This window comes from Pleurodeles waltl, chromosome 4_2 (genome assembly GCF_031143425.1).
Source record: "Pleurodeles waltl isolate 20211129_DDA chromosome 4_2, aPleWal1.hap1.20221129, whole genome shotgun sequence".
NCBI classification, from domain to species: Eukaryota; Metazoa; Chordata; class Amphibia; order Caudata; family Salamandridae; genus Pleurodeles; species Pleurodeles waltl.
In genome coordinates, this window is record NC_090443.1 from 814,644,587 (window position 1) to 814,661,946 (window position 17,360).

A 17,360-nucleotide genomic window follows, 5' to 3' on the forward strand; every position below is an offset into this window, starting at 1 on the left:
ATAGACCCGATTCAGGCAGGAGACTCCTGATGTTTTTAAGCCCAAAAGGGCTTTATTTCATCTGTCTCCTACCTGAAATTGCCTCTTTTTCAATGTAAGTCAACGGGGAAAATCAATTCCCTAGGTTTTGTTTTTAAATCTCCCTCTTACCATGTTCAAAATGTTAGCTGGTATGGTACATTGGATTATGGATGGCAGGAGAAATAGGGCAGGGACATGGACTCAGATAACAGAAGGTAGGTTGGAAATGGGCAGGGGCACCAAACTGACCTTACAGGGCAAGGGTCAGGGTTTGCAGCAGCACAATAACCACACAGGGCAAGTGGGAGAGAAGTGAAGCACAAGAGACCATGGAAACAATACGGAGGGGACAGGGCCATGCACATGGACACATGAGAGCAGAGGGTAAAGGGGCAAGGCAAGCAAGCTGACCATACCGGACAGACAGACAGGATAAACAGTTGCAACATACCGGACCATGAAGGGCAGGAGGGAGGGTGCAGGGGCATGACAACGGACCAGACAAGGCAAAAGGGAAGGGATAGGGGCTGCATGCACATGGAAAGCAGAGGGCAGGGAGCAAGGGGGCAGAGCAGGAGGAACAAGCTGGCCATGGAGTGCAGGAGGGATGGGCACTGGAAGCAGAACCCAGCATGTAGGATGACAGTGAGACTATAGTGGCATACAAACAGACAACAGAGGGAAGATGGGAGGGAGTCAGGGGCAGCAAGTTGACCGAACAGGACAGGTGGGAAGGGCTGTGGCAGCACAGGAGACTCTGCATGGCAAGCAGGAGGGTTACTGACAGCACAACAGGTGCGGTGGGCAATTGGGAGGGAGCAGGGGCATGCACAAAGGACCATGGAGGACAGACGAGAGGGGTAGGGGTTGTACACAGATGAGAGAGGGAAGGGGAAAGGGCTTCACAGCAGACTACGCAGGGCAGGCAGGAGTAGAAGCTGCAGCACAATAGAGCATGGAGGGCAGAAAGAGTTGCAACAAAATAGACCATGGAGGACAGGAGGCAGGGGATAGGGGCATGATACTTGGGTAGGCAGGGTAGAAATGGCAGGGACAGGTGGCAGCCATCTGACCATGCTAGGCAGGTGGGAGGGGGAGTGGCAGCTCAACAGAACACTCAGAGTAGATAGGCGGGCAGCGGAAGGTCCTTGGAACATGGGGGCAAAAAGGAGGAAGCAGGTGCATGCTCACAGACATTGGAGGGCAGGGGGAAAGAGGGTAGAAGCAACAAGCTAAGCACAGAGTCTAAGGAGGAAGGCAATAATGGGGCGTAGCATTGAGCAATGGAGGGCAGGAGGAGTGGGAAGAGATAGCAAGCTAAATGGAGGGCAGTGGCAGCCAACTGGACTATGCAGGGCAGGAGGGATGGAGTCAGTGCATCGACTCAGACAACAGAGGGTAGGAAGGAGGTGGATGGGCCTGTTCAGGGCAGGCAGGAAGGGCAGTAACAGAACAACGGCCACACAAGACTGTAATGAGGGAGCAGGGGCATGAACTTGGACAATGGATGGGAAGGAGGAGAGGGATCAGGAGATGCAATCTTGGGTAGAGGCAGCACAATGCTAGGCCAGCACCTGCATCCAACCCACCCCTCACTGTGCATTGTGATGGACATCTTGCTTTAAAAAAATCTAGAAATTCACTGAAAAAATTAAAGTTACAGGGACGTTATAGTTAGGAAAGAGAATTTAAAAAAATCTTGGAAATGCACTAAAAAAACAAAGGTTACATGAGCATTATAGTTAGGTTCAGATTGTACACACACAAAATCATAGACATTCAGCTGTTATAGTTATAGGTATTTTATATAACTATAACTCAGGCCTTATGGTAACTATAACTAGCGCCCTCACCATGCACTGCTAATTACCCCAGATATTACTTCACTTGTGACATCTTTTATGACATCATTCATAATATTCCTGTAACATTTGCAGTGAAATTATTGATAAGAAAACTGTACGTGGCTAGGGCACTAGTTATAGTTACCGTAGGGCATGAATTATAGTTAGATACCAGCTGAATTTCTATGAATTTGTGTGTGTAAAACCTGAACCTACCTTTAACATCCCTGTAATCTTTGGTTTATATACTTTATTTCTTTTTTTAAACATAAAAGTGCACATCTCAAACAGCAATACAAAATTGATGTAATCAATTTAAGATGATTAATCTGATTAAAATCAATATACACAGGAGTGTGCAGAATGTACAATACATTATAAAAAAACTGAGTAGTTATTAAAGTCTCAATGAATAAAATGAAGGGTTTATGGCCCATCGGGCTAGCACCAAATTCGGTACGTAGTTCTCAAGGACCTTACACGGATAAGTCTTCAGTCCCAAACTATCAAGTCTGTCACACCTCCCCCAGTGCTCTGGCTCTGATATTTCAGCTCCAGAGCAAATACTTGGAAACTGTGCAATCAATGAATTCTTTAGTCTCAATATGCAAACGCCTAAGTGCTACTGTGCACTGTCTGACCCCAAGCTGTCTACAATTTGGACGGAGCCAACACTTCATCAGCTCACATACCCAAGGCAAAAGAAAAAGAAGTGGGGTACAGTCTGCTGTGCACAACAACACACTGGGCAGGCAGTGCTCGCATCAAAAAACTTGATATATAGAAGTCTAGCAGCATGAATTGGAAAAAACCTAAGAAACATTGGAACTGGCAATATGGTTTAAAATCTAAAAGATCTGTAGTGAGAGATCCATGATTATTTTCGCTCCCTTCAAGACCCCACACAAGCCCAGTAAATGTTCTTTAGAGGCTGCTTGGGAAGGTGAAAGCAACTCTCACTATTGTACCAGTAATCCTCTAGGCCCAAGTGAAGTACTGAATCCTTAAAGTAGCATACCCACGTTATTCTATTACTTTTATCTGCTTTAACTATGTTCCTAAATGCATGGTAATAGTCTGCAAAGGCTGAGGTGTACTTAAGCCTGCCCCAGTATAGGAGAGATCATAGCTGGGCCTTGTGAGTAATGGTGTTAATACCCATGTCCCACCTTAGGGAGAGCAGGCTTGTACCTTTGGGAAGGTTCACAGGGACCTTAAAACGTTATTCTCTGCTACCCCGAGTGGAGCCAATCTAAATAAGCCCCATAGTTTGCCACCATATGAGGCACTACCCTCTGCCTTGATGATGTATACCTTTAGGGCTAGTGAATAGGTCTCACTTTTGAGGCATTTTCAGTCTAATGATTCCAGATGCTTGATGGCCGAGGTTCAAGCTGCTCTTCTTAACTTGGGGAAGTTATTGCATTGAATTGGTAAGCCTTATTCTGAGGTCATTGAAGGAGATTACCCTGTCAAGGCCACAACCCTCAAGAACGATGAAACACCTAATTGACCTGTGGGGATTTAAAGTCATGAATTTAGTTTTAGCACGAGTAATTACTAGTTCACAGTCAGCACAAAAACATCAAAATGGTCCACCAAGGTCTGCAGGCCAACTGGGGTCTTGGAGACCAACAAGACGTCATCTCAAAAAAAAAAAGCAGAGGAACTTTTAGGGCCACAACCCTTGATGAATCATTATACCAGGCATCAAGGTGAGCTACCACATTGTTGAGGTAGAGAGAAAATAAGCTAGGGGCAAGTACACATCCCTGCAGAACACCCTTATTGGTCCCTATCCATTCTATCAGATCTCCTTCAGACCCCCAGTGTACCCGAGCATAGATATCCTAATGCAGATGCACAAAAAAGTGCAGCAAGTTATGGTGAACCTTGTTCAACTTCAGTACCTCCCAAAGTTTTTGTCCTGGGACCATGTTAAATGCAGACTTAAAATCCACAAACACTAAGTAAAGATGCAACCTCTGCAGGTTAAATGTCTTCCAATCAATGGTAAAAAAATCTAAAGACTCGGTCAATGGTACTTACATCTCTTCTAAAACCAGCTTGGAAATTACATAAGGCATCATGCTCTTCTATCCAGAGGTCAAGTGTATTCAATATCTGCCGGCAGAAGATTTTCTGGGTCATGTCTATAAGGCTTATTGGTCTATATTTGAGGGGGAACCCCTGGAACCCTTCTTGTAGACAAGGACTATCTCTGCTGCTTTCTAGCTGGTGGTAATTTCCACACCCTCAAGAACTCATGTTGCTCTAACTGGCCCAATTCTCTAGGTCGACGCAGAATAGCCTCCCTCCCCCCGATCCCATCAGGTCCAGCAGCTTTACCAAGGGCAATGCTATTAATTGGAAATGTAGTTTCTTTTGCATCTAGTACTAGAGAAGGGATGGAATCTTGAGCTCAGTGGTGAGAAGTGAATGAGATGCTTGTTGCTTCCTTGGACCATAAAGGTCAGAGATGTGATTAAACCAAGTGTCTCAATTGATGGTGCATACTAGATGACACTTCCCACTCCCCCACGGTTAGCTACAATGCTTCAGAATTTCTCAACTTCCCTAGCCTTCGCAGCATCATTTAGGTCTTCCAAAATGCGGGTTTCCCAACTCCTGCCTGATTTTACCTGGACCTGCTTATAGACTTTCCTCTTTTGTCTGATAGCAATACAATTTCCCCTTTCAATAGCATGTTGTTACTCATTTGTTGCTTGGCTGCAACACTTGTTGCACCATGAACTGGCTGCTTTTGCTGGCATTGATCCCTAAATAGCTTCCTCCAAAAACATTGACCTATTATATTATTGTGGATGGATCAAACCGCAAATTTTCTATCCTGTTATGACCATGATGTATCTAGGTTCTCTACAGTGTCCAAAAGGGGGTTATTCATAGTGGCCCTACGCTCTCAATCCATTTAAATTTTGGGCCATTTAAGTCTATGCTTATATTTCAATGGAATCCGCCCAGTGGAGAAGGAAAGGGGAGACCCCTTCAGAAGATTAAAAAGGACAGACACTGTACAGTGCATGGCATTGTGCTCACTGTTGTTTCTTGGAATGACCCTTATATGACTCTACACATATGCTTCGTCCCCTTTCCCTTAGACTAATTGGCTGGGCCCCAGGGGATGGGGTCCCTGGGCTTAAAATCGCCCAGGGAGGGAGGCCATGTGCCCCCTTACCTTTTATTCATTTGCCAATCCCCAGGGATAGAGTCTCTGAGGCTGAAATCAGCCTAGGAAGGGAGGCCGTGCAGACCCCTCCCTTTTCAGTAATTGGCCGGGCCCCAGGGGATAGGGTCCATGGGGCTAAAATCAGGCCAGGGACGGGAGCCATGTTGTCCCCCAGCCCATATCTTTGATTGTCAAGGGCCGGGGGCTGGGTACCCAGGGCTAATATTGTTCCAAAGAGGGGTGCAGTGTGCCCCCTTCCTGAATGATAAATTTAGAAAGCTGCAGGGGTAGGGGTCCCCGGATGCAGATTGGCCTGTGGAGGGGGGCCACATGTCTGCCTCCTTTTCATTATTGATGGCCAAGCCATGGGAGATGGGGTCCCCAGGGCCAAAATCGACCTGAGGAGTTAGACTGCATGCCTTCCTCCCAATTTGGTATATGAATGGGCCCTGGGGAGTGAGTTCCCCGGGCCGTAATAGGGAGGTCTGCATGCAGTGGGTTAGGTGCAGGGTCTGGCCAAAGGCTGTGCACGGCGGGGGTTAGATTAACAGAAGGTAATTAAATACTACTTAATGTTAAAAAAAACACTAGTAATTCACTGAAAAAAACAAAGGTTACAGGGACATTATAATTAGATTCAAATTTTACATCCACCAAACTATAGAAATTCAACAGTTATAGTTATACTTATCTCAAAAAAATATAACTTGTGCCCTAAGGTAAATAAAACTCTCAGCCTCACCATGCACTGCTAATTATCACACATACAAAATCAGACCACATCATCTATGACATAATTGAAAATATCACTGCAACATCTGCAATAAAATTACTGATGAGAAAACTGTGCATGGAGAGTGTGCGAGTTATAGTTACTTGCAGTAACTATGCACTTCTGCTCTCATAATCCAGCTACTTCGCCTGTCACTGTTTGACTGTTTGCCTGCCTTTAATCCTGCCCAGTTCTCCTCTGACTTTTGACTAAATTCACACTACACAAATACCACATACATACATCAATGTCCCTTATTTATTGTATACATGCAGTGTCTGTCCATAGTGTTGCAATTTCTGTTTCTTTCACTTTAATCAGCAGTGAGAATGTGCAAAATTTGCACATTTGTTACATAAACCACGTACATTTTTCTAAAATATATTTAATAAATGACGTACATTTCTTCGCACATTCCATGCACTAAAAAGTTGCAATAGATATCGTGCATCACTCTCTTCCCACTCGCCTACACATAAAAATAAATACATGCCACCCAATCTCACCACCCTCTCTGACTTCGCTCTCCCTCCCTCCCTGAGTCGACCTCTCCTCTCTAGTGTGAGTAGTGAGCCAACATCGCATTCGCAAAGGTTTATGCGGAGCCGCCGGCCTGCATAACTAATTTTCCCGTGTCGATGGAACCTTAAGTTTGTTTTTATTATTCTTTTTTTCGAACAGGCAAGGAATGAAGTACTGCTTCTTACTTTTCTGCCAGCATACAGTGTAGTCATTGTTTTTACAACTTGATGTTTCTTATCAGAGTGAAACTAATCTCCCGCGTCTTCAACCTCCAGGCCAAGAGCTGAAATATGCTCTTTCAATTTCTCGCTTGACCCCAAAGAGATAATTGGATCCAAAAGAGTCTGGCACACGGAGATCATTCAGGGATCAGAGCTGTCTCAGGGCGCCTTATAGGTGAGCCCTCCAGAATATCCATGTGTTTTGTGAGTACAGGAGTAATTCAACAGAATGCTTCTTTATCAATCAGCGAAGTGGGAAATCATGTGGTTCTAGTCCATTACTGAGACACCGGAAGTACATTAAGATTGCACCCATCTATGCTGGTCTGCAATGTACAAAAAGGATTAATACATACAGTTTCTAAGGGCTAATCAAATGAAACAAGTATGTTGTTTGCTTTTGTTTGAAAATTAGTCCTAATCATGCAATTTTCTGGAATGGCTTACATTCTTCTGAAAGGTTACTAGACATCTAAATGATCTCTGAAGGAAAAAACAGATGGCTATCCTGTGTCCATTCTTAAAAATACGGCAAAGAAGCAAAGAACAGTGTGGCAGAAATAAGCACACAGACCCTTTCAGACTTCTGAATGGAGTGGATACACAATGGACCTCATTACGACTCCAGTGACATCTCTGATTTTGTTACATTTGATTATGTCCTACAGATACCCTGGGGACGTTATGCAAAATTTCAGTCTATCAATATTGGAAAACATGATTTCTTTTCTAATCAGGTTGTATTAGAGCCTCCTCCGAAGAGATTATAATTTTTCTGTTTGTAGGACACAGACATTATGCCAGAGAAGTGGGGGAGATGGCAAAGATTACGGGCTGAGATCACAATCTGCTCTCCACCACTGACGACATAGAAACCTACTTGGAAATTACCCTTAATATGCAGCAAAGTATTCACCTGTCCCGATTGAAATTGAATGCTGCTCACTATCTTGTTGGGTTCCCAAAGGGTGCATCTAGGATGGAAGATCTCTGCATTTTTTTTTCAGCTATCTGACTGGTCCCTCCACTTAGACTGCTAAGATACAGACATTGTAGATCATTACTTTTATATTTACAACTGATCCCTATGGAAGTTGTCTGCCTTACTTTAATACATTTTATAGAAGCTGCAGTGAAGATAAGGAATTTGTGGAGGATAGCCACTAGTTTATTATATTGACATGTTTTTATTTGATTGTGGGCTTTTCAATTGTGTATTGTTTTCAAAGGCTTGTGTCTAGATTTGACCTATTATCGTTTGCGGTTGATTAATTACAACACGCTTATATTTCAGTGTACATACGTTTTATGGCCTTTTGAGCCAAATATAGAATGTTTTGATGTGATTTGACGTCCGTGTAAATGCAAATACCTCACACTGCGGTATGCACCAGATGTGTAATTACCGCTCTAATCAAACTTTTCCTGCTCAGAATGAAATGCAGCATGCACAGGCAGAGTTTTGCACACCAGACACAGCACGTTTTCTAGTAGTGTTTCTTGTTCCCCTTTCTTCATTTTTGTTCTGTCAAACTGTGAACAGGGCAAGTTACCAGATCTGCAGTTTTTTCAGTGTAGCTTGCAGGACCGGCTTCAGGTTTTTTAAAGAAGCATAGGTGGACTATAAAGATGAATGGCAGGGGCCAAAAACTGAAATACAAATAAACGTTTATGTGATGTGGTATTTTAGGTACAGACATATTTCATCATCATCTTCATTCGATTCATTTTTATATTTTTTTTTTTACAGAAATAAAAATAACAATGTTAAAATCTCAAAGTGCAGATCCATTAAGCGTGACATACATTAATGTATCAAACTTAAGACTTATCACCTAGCTTTTTTACGGTAACCTAAAATAACCTGCCAATTAAGTAAAACATCATCCATCAGAAGAGTAGCATACTATAGTACTGAATGGTAGACTTTAAAAACTGACCAACATTAAAACACATTTTACTAGAAGTTAACATTTGTAGGAAAAGTAATGTACATCTACACATCACAAAGCATAGCTTCTTGAGGATAGGAAAGAAAACTCTACGTGAGAATCACTCATAGAACCTACAAAAAAAAGTGAAGAATGGTCTGTGGCAAAAAGTTATTACAGGGTCTCTGCATACAGAGGCCATGTCGTTGTAGTGACCCAATGGAAAACAAATATGCCATTTAATGGAACCCAGTCTGAACCCATTAATGAGCATTTGCATTCATGAATGTGTGACTAAGGGCCTTAGTATGAGTTTGGCAGTCCAACTGTCGGACCTCTGATATGGCGGTGGGGAGGACGGTGCCAAGCTCCCCATGGCCGTCTTATGGACTCCCCACCTGGCCTTTTCATGATGGGTTCTTGCCATGGCAGGGCTGGCAGAAAGGCAAATTGTGATCAGCAAAGCGGTGCCGAAACTGCCATTGCTGTGCTTGACCACGACTTGCACAGCCACCAACCCGTCGGGATCCATAATCCTGGTGGTGGCGGCAGTTTTGTGGCGGTCCAACTGTCAGCATCGTAAACTGGCGGTCTGACCACCAGGGTTGTGGCGGTCAGACTGCCACTGCAGGTACGGTGGTCCTTGGACCACCATACTCGTGAGAAGGACCTAAGTCAAGATAAAGTCCAAAGCCTATTGTTGGTTGAATCACTATATATTCCTTAATAGAAGGCTTCAACAATTTTACCACAATCCTCTTATGGCACCTGGAATACATGAAAGACTATTTAAGTCAGACATTGTCATTGGACCTCAACTCTGATGTCTTTGTAAACATAGACTGTCTACCCAGTTTTGCCGTAACTAGGAATCCAAAGAGTCTTAAGGCCATGATCACATATTAACAAGTCTTTAATTACTTCTTTGTTTAGGGAGGTGAGACCATTACACCAAATCAAGGCCCACAACAGCAAAGGAGCTAGTTTAACTCCTTCTTCCACAAAATCTAAACCTAGCTCTTGGTGTATGGTGTAAATTGGGCTGCACAAAGGAAGCCCCAAGAGACAATGACACGTGGGTTTCCTCCAAATGCATGCTTCTTACATTATTTTGCCTCCCAATACCTGCACCACATGTCAGAATAGGAACACATTGCTGTAGCAAATTTCCAATAAAATGGCAATTGGTCGGTTGCCTATGCGAGCAGCCAACTTAAATAACAACCCTGTATCTGGGCCCAGAACTCTATTGGGGGGGATTTTGCTTACAGAGTACTCTACTTCGTAAAACTGAAGATCTATAGCCACTAGGTAAGTTAGTAGTTTCAACCTAATGTCATCATTATCACTAGTCAAGAGATTGTAAATCAATACAAAATGTGCTACCTAGCACTAAGGTCTAATCTTCAAACCCAAGGGCTACTGTGGGGTTTTAGATAATTTGTTATTATTGACGACCTTCCAAATAAAAACTCAGGGTTATATTTAACTTACAAGAGGATACTAAATTATCCCAAGCCTCTTTTAGTACATCACTTTTCCTTGTTTCAGTGCAGTCTTGTATTCAGCTCTACATTTAGCAATGTCATCCATATCCTTAGGCGATTGCATAAACACCCAATGCCTCCTATTATTAGCAGATCAACAGGTTTTATCAAACCACGCTTGGGAATCCCAGCTTAAAATTCTTTGTGGCTTCATGAGTAAGAGTCTGATGCATCTTCTCAATTTTACAAAGGCCGGATAACCTCTGAAGGGCTATCTATAGAAGATAAACACCGAACCACCAGATCTAAATTAGTTTGAATTAGTTTGTGCAATACGTCACCAAGATCTGCAAAGTTCCAAACTAACCTTAGCCCATTATAATTTGTGGTGATTTTGTACATCATTCAGACATGTTTTTTGTTTCACCCTTAGGGGTTGATATTGTAATAACACATGTGATAACTGTAGATACTCGGTCTTATATTGCTTTCTAAAATGTGCTTTCTCAAGTGCTTTGATATAAAAATATAATCAATGATAGACTCCAGCCCTTTCCTGAAAAGATCAGCATAGGTAAATTGAAGGATCCAGGAAAATCCAAAGCATTACCTAAATCTTGACACATCAAATAAGTGAACAAAACCTTTCCCCTGAATTCCCAGGTATGAACCACATCTATGGGATCTATGAATTGAAATGGTTTTAAAGTTGCTAGCTATATCCTGACCCCTAACATCAAACTAAGGCCTATATCAGAGCATATAATGTTGTTTCCCAGGTCATCAACAAATTCAAATAATATTAAAAAATTCAGGCTATCAGTAGCTTAAGAAGAATCATTGTAGAAATGAATTCAAACAAAATTACAATTGCCTAGTCATTTTAAGCAAAATGCCTGGTTAAGCCACAATTGCTGATATCGTTGATATACAGCATTAAAATGTTCCCTTAAATCAGGTGGATAAGCTAACCTTAGCCCTATCTGAAGTCGAGGGCAGAGCACGCTAAGAAAAGCAGATAAATCCATCAAAATCTATATCATTAGTATCCCAAGTTTTCTGTACCAGAACAATGGTGAATATATTCTATCCAGTTCTCCAGATATAGGCCCTCATTATGAGGCTGGCGGTCATCAGATCGCCAGCCTCCCTGTGGCGGTTTTACCACCGCAGACCCGGTGGTAAAGACCGCCGCATTGCAAGGCAGAAGCCAAACTGCCACAACGCCACCTGGCCCGCTGGTGCGGTCGCACCGACGAGGCCAACGGTGAGCTCCTTCAGCCTGGTGGCAGGCCTGTGTCTGCTTTCCGTGGCTGTCACCCTGCCAAGAAAACCCTGGTAGTAATGCACCCGGCAACAGGAATCCCCATTCCTGTCACTGACAACACGCACCCCAACACATCCACACACATGCAGACCCATACCTCCAACCCGTCCACACACTTACAAACACCCCCAACCGTACACATCCATTCTAACACTCCCACTCGCTCTCGCACTGACATACACACACCCCCACTCACACATATGCACCCCCTCCACAAACATTCACACCCACACACCGCTTGCATACTTTGACATATACACCCCTCCGCAAACGCATATATTCACGTACAGACCCCTCTGCATATGCCTACATTCTCATACACACCCCTCTGCATTCATTCACACACGCCCCCCTCACTCGCAGACTTGCACACATGCACCCCCACTCACATGCATCCCAATACACACACCTACTCACTCGCACCCCGACAGCCCCACTCCCCTCCGCATACATGCAGACACACACCCCCAACCGCATGCATACATCCAGACATCCCCACTCGCTCGCTCACAAACACGCACTCATACACACCCATTCTCACACATACATGCACACACCACACACATACATCCAACACTCCCCCCAAGCCCCCCTGTTCCGACGACCAACTTACCTTTTCCGGCAAGCTGGTCATTGAGGGAGGTTGGGTCCTGGCGGTTTTGCACCGCCAGCATCACCACACCAGCAATACTCCGGCTCATAATACAGCGGGTGGAGTCTTGCTGGGGTGGCGGTGCTGGTGATGCAACTGCCTCTTTAACTCTGTTGGCCAGGCAGTCGGAGTCCAAACACAACTCCTAATATGGAGGTCAGCAAACCAACAGCACTGGGGCTCTGTTGACTGCAGCGGCATAATGAAGCCCTTAGTTTGGTTGTTTCACCCGAATATTCCAAGATATTATTTTAACTCAGAAAATGTGTGTGGTTTGGTATTATGAACAATATCACCTTCAACATGGTTCAGTAACTGGAGAGCAAGGCTTTGGATCAATCTGTCAATCGTTTTGTGATAAATTTGAAAACTCTGAAATAAGATTGTATATAGGAATCTGGGCTACAGAGCTTAATGGAAAAATAGAGCAGGAATCTGTTCCAAGTTCCTGAATATCAGGCTTCAGTGTCTATAAATGAAGCTGAAAGGCTAAGCTGTATTGGACTGGGACATATCTGCCCTTGAAATGATTGATGTAAAAGACCTCCAGCCAGTTAGGCTTATCTAATATTCTCAATGCCAGCTACCATCAAAGAATTTAGCCAAAGGGCCTATCCCCAGGCCCTTATGCACCACTGTGATAGCCTAACAACTGTAGGTATTAAACTCTGAATTCATGACTTGCCAGTGATTGATTTTATTTTTAAGTTGGTCTAAGGCATCTCCTGACTCAGGAGATAATCATGGTACTTTAGGCAGAATGATTACATATGGGTATGATGAGGGTGGAAAATGTATAGCCAGAGTAGCCTCTGTGTTATGCCACAAACATCCAGCATCTTGCACCTCGGGCCACCCAGCTTTTCTTCCTGTGGTTGGACTATGATGATCAACACATCTACCCACAGAGTTAGGTGCCTGCATACTATTGCATAGTCTGCTGGTACCTATTGTATATTGTGTATATATATATATATATATATATACATATATATATATATATATACATAGAGTTTAGGGTTGGGTAAGGGTTTAGGGATGGGTTGGAGTATAGGGTGGTAATTATACTTTTAGGGTTTAAAGGTGGATAAGGGAATTGGTTGTTAAGGGAGTTTTTTAGAGTGTATGGATTGGTAAGGGTATTTGATGATTAGGGTATTTTTTGGATTTAGGAGTGGGTAAGGGAACTGGGTGTTAAGGGTGTTTTTAGGGTTTAGGAGTGCAAAAGGGTGTTGGGTGGTAAGGGTCATTTCAAATTTAGAAGTGGGTGAAGGTATTGGGTGGTAACTCTTTTTTGGGGTTTAGATTTGGGTCAGGGTTTTAGGTGGTAACAGTATTTTTAGGGTTCAGTGTTAGTGAAGGGAATTGGGTGGTGGGGGTACTTTCAGGGTTTGGTTGAGTAGGGGTTTGGGTGGTAAGAGTGTTTTTAGGGCTTAGGTGTGGGAAGGGGTATTAGGTGGTAGAGATATTTTTTAGGGTTTAGGGTGGGTAAGGATATTGGGTGGCAAGGGTATTTTGAGTGTTTAGGGGTGGGTTAAGGCATTGAGTGGTATGGATGTTTTTAGGGTTTAAGGGAGGTTTAGGTTATTGGATGGTAAGGGTACCTTTAGGGTTTAGGGTGGGTAGGGGCATTTGGTAGTAAGGGCATTTTAGGTTGGAGGGATGGGTAAGGGTATTGATAGGAAAGGGTGATTTTCTGGTTTAGGGGTGGGTCAAGGTATTGGGTGGTAATGTAATTAAAAAAGGTGAGACTGAATGGTCTCACCCTAAGAATATAAAATGTATGTGTGTGTGTGGGTGTGTGTGTGTGTGTTAACACTTACCTGAGTGGTAAAGACATATGTGTGGTAAAGACATGCCTTGTAAAAAATGCATGGTAATTGGCAGCATTGTATACATTCAACCAGCTGGGGAAAGTGACAGAGACACCAGGAGCCACCCTTGGCTTTCAAAACCGACCTCCAAGGGCTCCAGCCCACCAGGAAATAGCCTGGGCAATAAAAGACAAGTTCGTCCATGATTACATGAGGCAAACACCCTGAGCCTCAATATAACTGCTCCCTTAACTTGGATACTGTTTAGCTGGAGCAGAGGCATCTTGCAACGCAGAAAAATGCGACACCATTCTTGTTGTCACCGATATGCAGGGGAGCATAGATTCTGCAACTAGACAACATGCTGGAGTTCATACAATTTGGGAAGTTTATCTTCACTTATCCGAGGGACGATGCTCGGGGTTTTTAGAAGCACCAGTTACCAGTTACATTGTGCTGGAATACCTTGGGAATGAACCAAACACATAATATACCCTTAATCCCAAACCAGCATATTACAAACACATCACAGCCTTTCCTCTCTGTGCACTCAGTGCCATTTAGGAAGGGAGACAGCACTCTGAATACCACTATCAATAACGAAACTCAACATTCTTCAACACCAGATGAACATGCCAATGCGCTATAGGGACAGTGGCATGTCTATCAGGATTTTCCCTCAGTATGGGGCTTTATAGAGATAATAAAATCCATTCTGGCCTTTGGAATTTGTTTTTCTGGGATTTAAAATGTTAAACAATGCAATAAACGTGGGAAAGTACACAGATTTACCAGTGTGATTTTCTGAGCCACAACTAACTGACAAGCATGCATTTGCAGGTCAGTCCAATCTCTAAAGACCCAAAATAATCTGAGGTCAAATTCTTGGAGATTTCCTTCAGAATACGACCTAATACATACTGCAATTGCTCAAGCAATGAGACCAGTGTCTCTACTGTAGTAAACAAATGGAATCTTGTGATATACTCCATTACTCAGATATTCTAATCACTTTAACAATGGTTTTCACATGGTCGGGGTGCTCTAAAATTTTTGTGCATTCTTTCTCTAAGTTCATCTCTTTATGCAGTCTTATTTTTTTGGCTCTGTTCCACAATGTGCTTTTGCATAACTCAAATGTTATTAAGCCGCTTAATAATTAAGGAGGTTGTGATCATATCAGATTAATGAACGCAATCTTGTTAGGGTACAATACGTTCAATGAGAAATCTCTGTGTAACCCATGGTGGCTATGGCGCAAAGACAAAAGTGTCCCCAGAAAAATCTGTGGTAGGTTTAAGCAACCCCCAAGCAGAAGTTAACAAGACAAAACAATACAATTACCAAACCAGTTTAGAACATTCATGAAAATGTAATAAGCAAATGAAACTAAAAAGGATGAAATCAGAGTAGGGTATTAGGGGACTGCATAGCAGTTTTTTTTAAAGTTTTAAAGCAACAAGCACCAAAAAGTGGCCAGGCACAAATCAAAGTCAATGTTGGCTGTAGACTGGGACTATTTGATTTAGAGTCGGGGCAGCATGGTGTTTCTGGCAATTGAGGGACAGTGATCATTGTAATTCAGACTTTATGCACTATTTAGGGTGGGACATACGTTCTTTTGTTCAGAACCAAGGAGTCCAGAACTCCAATAAAGGAAACCCAAACAATACCCTACAGAATGGAATAAAACTCCCACCATTTAAAGGTAATTTAATTTTTGTTTTTCAATAAAAACTCCAGCTTTGGGAGAATGTTTTTGAAGAATGAAAAACTTTGCTGAGCAGGCGGATTTAAAAAAAGTACTCTTAGGAAACCTTCAGTTCCTTCAGAGGAGTTGTCCTGAGGGTGGCTTTGCTAAAGGCACATATTTCTCCACCTGCCTGGCAGAGATTTTTAAGTATGGCAAGTGGTCTCCTGCCAAGTCTGTGTGGGACATCTCCCTGCTGACTTGACAGATCCTTAGGCCATCCTCCATACTCTAAATTAGACTTTTAGGCCCTCATTACAACCTTGGCGGTCTTCTAAGAATACCGCCGAGGCAGCGGGTGCCAGAATACCGCCAGTGCTGGTGGTATTTCTGGCTCCCTATTTCAACTTTTCCATTGGGCCAGTGGACAGTAACAGTGTTACCATCCGCTGGCCCAGCGGAAAAGTCACATCAACATTGCTGCCAGCTCGTAATAGAGCCAGTGGCAATGCTGATGTGCAGTGGGTGCAGTAGAACCCATCACACATTTCACTGCCCGAAATTCAGGCAGTGAAATGCACGATGGGGCTATGCCTGGGGGCCCCTGCAATGCCCATGCCAAGCGCATGGGCAGTGCAGGGGCTCCCAGGGGCACCCCAAGTCCCGCTTACCGCCAGCCTTTCCACGGTGGTGTTTACAGCCGTGGCCAAGCTGGCGGTCAGGGACTCATAATCCCCAGGGCAGCAGAGGCCCTAAGTCTTTTTTCTTGTTCTCATATCTCTGCAGGACAATACCTAATACTGTAGCTGATGACAGGTCCATGGGGTCAGATGCTTCCTTTTGTTGGTCTGACAGTAGCCTTGAACTTGAAGCAAGAAAGGTCTGATCATCTTCACACCACTATCCCTAGCCAGAAAGGATGCATATTTCTTGGACAGCTTTTAGTTCTTTGTCCCAGTCCTCCAAATGCTAGAATAATGGCAAAATCCCAATTATTGTTGATGCCTGGAGAGTCACTCTTGTGACATTTCCATGCCAAAAGTAAAGGCAGTGTTTCAGCCTTTGCAATAACATCTGTTTCTGTTCCCCTCCCTAATGGCCTATCCTACGTAAGTGTTCAGTGACTGCCTAACAAGAGTCTTCTTGTCTTTATATGTTGATGAATTGTTTCCTGGAAGAACAACTTTTCAACTAGAATTTCAGACAGCATAAAGTACATATTTTAACTGTTGCATTTATATTATTGATATCAGAAATCCACTTTCACCACTCCACCAGGTGCTTTATAAACAGTAAAAATATTTTAAGCAAGTTTCTGGCATTTCCTGACCAAATTCTCAACATAAACGTTTATTCTTAAGCAGGTGTCACGGTAGGAAAGTGCCATTTTATCTATATGACAAACAGCATCTAGCTTGCCCCCATTTTATACATTATTCACCCAGCTCTGAGTGGTTAAAATATACAGAATTGTGACTGGCCCAGAGCAAAATTCCAGGGGTGAGAGTGCACTGCTCTGGGCCAATCCAATTCACCCAATTGTTTCAGGGCCCAAAATTACTGAGTCTGCAGCTTCCAGGGCCAGGAAATCCATGTCACCAGATTCAGAGTCATATATGGTGCTGTAGGGGCTAATTGCAGTTGCTATTCACAGCCCCTCCTGCATCTTGAAAAATGAGGGGAGCTAAATATGATTGACCAGCTTTCACCACATGTTCTTTGCCCTCCCCTCCTTTTGCCCCCCCACTACTAACATTAGCCAAAACAAAGCCCCCCAAATCCATTCACCATTTGCTTGAAGCAGGTGCTAAATGAATGTAATTTTGTCCTTTTATTTTACCTGGATGGTGAAAACACGCACACACGCACAGAGGTAGACAGGCACACAC

General features: G+C 43.4%; 1 protein-coding gene across 1 annotated transcript in view; it reads right to left on the bottom strand.

Moving 5' to 3' along the window:
- The window catches only part of LEPR (leptin receptor), a 714,243-nt gene that overhangs the window by 212,497 nt on the left and 484,386 nt on the right, over nt 1–17,360 (bottom strand). The window lies entirely within an intron of this gene.